Below are 4399 nucleotides of genomic sequence, written 5' to 3' on the forward strand. Positions count from 1 at the left end.
TTCCCCTCCCATTCCTGTGGGTGCAGGACCCTACCCCAAGCTTGTGAGAAACAGGGTAACTGGGCCTGGGCCCTGTCTCTGTGTGATCCACGTGTTACAGGGCATGGAGAAAGGGGCACCACTGAACCCCCAAACCTGCCTGCTCTAAATAGGTTCTGCCATCTGCCACATCAAGAAAAAACATATAAGGCTTTAATGAAAAGGAACTTTAATACAGTGAGTATACAATACGGAAGACAAAGAATATAACTTCTAAATCAAACACCTGAAGTGACCCATCCCCTCGTGGATAAAGTCAACCCAAAAGGGATTGGCCCAAACCAAGGCCTGAAAGCCTGTAACAAGCCTAAAGCACGTTCTGGCCGGGACCCATAGAAAAGGGTCAGAAGTGGCCAGACAGGTCTGGGAGGAAAAGAGCAAAATCAAAATCAATATAAACGCTGCCAAAGTCACCTCCCCACGGGTCTCTCACCCACATCTGTTTTAACCAGCACAGGGCCAAGAAACAAGCACGGTTTCTTCCTCACAGGCTCCCTGCTCCATGTGGCTTCCCTAGGTCTCCTTCTGGCTCTCCATCCTGCTTCCTTCTTCCCCTCAGATTCCTTTTCTTCTCTGCTCAGCTCTACCTCCTTCTGGGTGGGGCAGGGAACCTGGAACTTCCCCTTTTCCTAGGTAAAGCTGTACACAGGTACAGCTGACTGAAAGGCGGTTCAGCCCAGCCTGTCGCTGAGGCTCCCGGGGCTACGTCCCTCCTCTCAGAGGCCCTCATTGCAGAGCACTGTCTCCTGACTTCACCCGAAACCTTCCTCTGGTTTCATGGAATGCTCTGGAAACTCAGGAGTCTTGTCAGGAAGTGTGTCCCCGGCATGTCTGAGGCCTACATCCTTCCAGAGCTCTGGGAAGCGCCAGGAAGCCTGTGCCCAGCCGTCTCTCCACAGAGGGATGAGCGCTCAGCTATGTCCAGCCAGCCAGCCACCTCCTGCCCCCTAACCCCAGTGCTGCTCCCTGCCTAGAGCCTGTCTCCCTCACACTGATTTTATATCACATAATTTTACCTGACAGCCAAAAGTGTTCCCAGAGGTTGCCAAATGTCCTCTGGGGAACAAAACTGTCCCCTAGTGAGAAGCCTCAGGGCTACAGATTCAGCCATTAGAGAGAGGCTACTGGGAAAGAATCAAGAGCAGCAGAGACGCAGTCCCCTGCAGACCAAACATATCTTCAGGATCTATCGCCTTCTCCTGTTTAATCCCCCTGAGGCTAGACCACAGGAATGCTCTGGGAGTTGATGTTGTAATACTTCAGAGTCCTGCAGTCATGACTTGCAGGGAATCCTGGCTCTGCCGCTTGCTAGCTTCATGACCTTGGACCAGTTCATGAGCCTTTCTGTTCCTCCATTTTCTCATCCATAAACAAAAAAGCCTCCATCCTGGGTGTCTGAAGCGAGGCATGTGAGTGCCTAGAACAGAGCTGGTACGCCAGCGTTGTCACAGGTCAGAGTCCTGGGAGACTGGGCTTTGCGCACAGGAGGTCCAGTGGGGAGTGCTGGCACACACGGGAAGGAGCAGGGGGTGTCCAGTGAGAAGTTGGGCTGCCTGTACTTGCAACCCAGGCCAGGGGAGCCCGGGGTTATGGTAACGCTTGAGCGTTAGGCTGAACTGAAGACAAGGACTGGCCGCAGGGGCAGCTTGATAGTGGATGAGACTGTTCCGGGGAGGGACTCAGCTGAGGACAGTTACTGGACAGCACTCTCCCAGCTGTAGGGGTGCAAGTGCGCCAGTCCTTCCAGTCCTGAAATTACTGGCCAGTATTCTGAGGCTCCAGTTCACTCTGTTTAGAAGTGAAAGTGCTTGCAAAACCGTGCGGTTGATGTGCCACGTGACTGTCTCCCAGCACCCTGTTTGGTCTAAGATATTTTCTCACTGCAAAGGGCAGTTAGGTAGACTTTAGAGCGCTGCTGTTACACCTGCCCCAACGCGCACCACCCTCATGGCAGGGAGAACAGGTCCATGCCGTTCTGTTCCTTACCTTTTCCCTCCCACATGGTCACTTGGCCTGCTGGGACTTTATTTTCTTTATAGGTAAGCTGGGAGTGGGCTGTCTACCTAAAGACAGGCGTGTGGGGGCTGGGTTGGGGAGAGGTGGAGGGCGCATTAAGTGGATACTGCAGAGTGGCAGTTCTCCAAGAGCGCTCTCTGGGAATTCGGGGCTGGATCCCTATTGGAAACCTAGAAATAGGAGTTCTTAGGCTCATAGACACCCCAAAGTTTGTCAGGAGCTCTGGGAATAAGTCCTGGGAACTTGTGTTTTGACAAGTGTTCGTTGTTTCTGATGTACACTCGAGTTTCAGAATTACTGAACTGTGGACTGGACACCACTTAGCTCTCTGAATCCAAGAAGGTGCAAGTGCAACTTCAGTGGCAGAGGGATCTAAATCTGAACCTGAACGGAGCTTGAATTCAGGAACCTGTGAGCAGAGCGCCACCTTCTGGTCATAGCCAGCTTTGCAGGCACACACAAATCGCGCACAGTGGTGCTGGGCAGGATACCAGGGCAAGTCACACAGCAGTCCTGGGCTCACTACCCTCTGCTCTTCCGGGGAAAATTAGGTTAAATTGAATGCCAAGGTCAGCTTTAAATGGCCATGAGAGTTCACCGAGCGACAACAGTGTATATGTAACGTCAGTGATAGAAGCAAGAATCCTTTACCAAGGGCTTGAGTATTAGATAATCCCTGTAGGGAGAATAAGCAAGCAGCAGCCCTCTGCTCTGCCCATGCGCGAGCTTCTACAAGGTCACAGGGCTGAGGGCAGCTTTAATGGTGTGGTCACAAGCTAGCAAGAAGGGGACCCCACAATGCTAGCCCAGGCATACCCTACTTGGTCAACTGGTCTGTTTGGTCACCCAGCTCTCCTGGCTGGGAGAACTCTGTAGCTCCTGCTTTATATTTTAGGTGTGTGTGTGTGTGTGTGTGTGTCCTGCATTTGATGGTGAGCCTCTTGCCTGGATCCTGGATCCTTGGCTTTTATTGTATTGCTTCCCCACTCCCAGTGGCTTGACATCGAACTGATGGAGTTTTGTGCTATCCTTAGGAATCTGGAACCAATGTTGGAAAGTTTTTTTGCCAAAAGACAGGAAGATCACAGATAGGGTAGGTGAGAGGGGTGAGGATATGGTGGGGGCATAAGCAGATAAGCGGGGGCCTCTCAAAATGAACTAGATAACAGTGGAAATAAGGGACAGGAGATATTCCTCTGTAGTGAATAAAGGGGAAAGGAGCTGAAGTTCTGAGGAAGACAGACAGGAGAAGTTCTGTTTTCCAGAATGAGAAGGGCATGCCCACAGGTCCTGTGGGGAGGTGGGAGATAGAAACAGCAAGTCTAATCGGTCCCCACTCTGTGCTTAGACACCTGCTAGGCCCTGAGGGCAAGGACTAGCTGTTTTAACAGAACCAGGCTGGAACTGTGAGACTTTCCTCTTGGTGGCAGGCTGTCTGGGTGGGAGGGACAGGTGGCTCTTCCTGGCACCAGTGGCCAGTCACTCTCTGGTCCACACTTGGCAGACACTTGCCCCTTGAGCCCTACAGCACAGCCGAGATGGTCTGGACCATGCCTGGGAGCCCTGTAGCACAGCTCCCATGCCTGGGAGGTAGAGGTTCTCTGCCTACTATCAGTGGCCACCCAGCCCAGACAGCTGACTAATGATGGACGCCAGCGTTGCCTTTGAGCTTGGAGATGAAAGCACGCGCAGGCTGCTGGGAGGAAGTAGGGGCGGACACTGTGAACAGGCAGGGGCAGGTCTGCTGAGAGCTTGGCAGTGAGATAGCGTCTTCTCTCCCTGCTCCCGGTCCAAAGGCACCTCTACCCTACGACTGCTGCCCACAGAGCCTCTGTCCTTAAATAAGTCCAGCCTGGGAGAAACCTGCTCCAGTTGGGAAGACAGGGAACTTTGTGCATGGATCGGTCCAGGCCCCAGGCTTCCAGCACTGTCTGCCCAGGGACTTGCCCCAGCTACTGCTTTGGGCCAGCCTCACCAGAGAGGTGGGGTTCTGACTTCTGGGGCTTGGACCACACCCATGGAGCCGGGCTCCAGAAACCAAGGTGTGGCCAACCTGATCCAGGCGCCACCCTCAGCCATTAACATCTTCTGGTCCGACAGTAGCCCTGCCCTCTCCTGGCTCTCCCCCACCTCTACTCAATAGAAAGATACAAAGTTTGGGGGGCCACGTGCTTAGGAGAGGGGTGAATGGGTGAGAATGGGTATAGCTAGAAGAGAAATAGATCAAGCAGATAGAATTTGGAGGCTGTGGGCTATTCGCTCTTCTTCTTGGGGACTTACGCTCATCCCCAAAATGGAAGGGGGAATATCATAGGGCCGAGTCACTTTAGAGGTCCGTCATGCG

Source organism: Condylura cristata, unplaced genomic scaffold, assembly GCF_000260355.1.
Source record: "Condylura cristata isolate star-nosed mole 26May11 unplaced genomic scaffold, ConCri1.0 scaffold00001, whole genome shotgun sequence".
Classification (NCBI taxonomy): Eukaryota; Metazoa; Chordata; class Mammalia; order Eulipotyphla; family Talpidae; genus Condylura; species Condylura cristata.